Source organism: Fukomys damarensis, unplaced genomic scaffold (genome assembly GCF_012274545.1).
Source record: "Fukomys damarensis isolate Sample0158 unplaced genomic scaffold, DMR_v1.0_HiC HiC_scaffold_23, whole genome shotgun sequence".
Taxonomy (NCBI): domain Eukaryota; kingdom Metazoa; phylum Chordata; class Mammalia; order Rodentia; family Bathyergidae; genus Fukomys; species Fukomys damarensis.
Window position 1 is genome coordinate 40,446,277 of NW_022900935.1, and position 646 is coordinate 40,446,922.

A 646-nucleotide genomic window follows, 5' to 3' on the forward strand; every position below is an offset into this window, starting at 1 on the left:
CTTGCACCACCCTGCCCACCCCCTTTCTGATCCGCGTTTTATTGCAGGGCAGTTGTAGCCACCCACGGTCTCTTCGGTCAGCCTTTCCCTGTCTGCGGAGACCCCTTCTCCTCTGCCCAGCCAGCGTCTGGGCTGCTGGCTTTCGGCGTCTGAGCTCTTCTCCAGCCGGGGTTTGCGGTGTTTGCGGTGCGTGCGGGGCAGCGGGCACATTCACTCCACTCATGTCTCTTCACGTCCCTTCCCCAGCCCACCCTCCACCTCTTGTCCCCTTCCCATCTGCCAGAGCTCTGTCTCCCTCTTAGTTTGCTCCTTGGTCGTCCTGTACTGTGGGTTTCTCAGGTGAGAGGGGCCCTGCGATACTTTCGCGCGCGGGTCTGACTTAGGCTTCTCGTTTTTGCCTCAAGGTGCACCTTTCCCACAGGGGACCCCGGGCCATCTTTCTCTACGGCAGCGTGGGGCCGCGGTGCCTGTGAGCAGCGCGCTTTCTCCATCGCTCGGCTTTGGCTGCTTCCAGTTAGGGTTGCACTGCGATAAGCACGGGTGATAAAACGGGTTCTTCACGTTTCAGAAAAAAACCCCTCATGGGCACGCATGCGTCTTTCGGGAGGGTTCCTGGACTTTTTTCTTTTTATTTTATTTATTTATT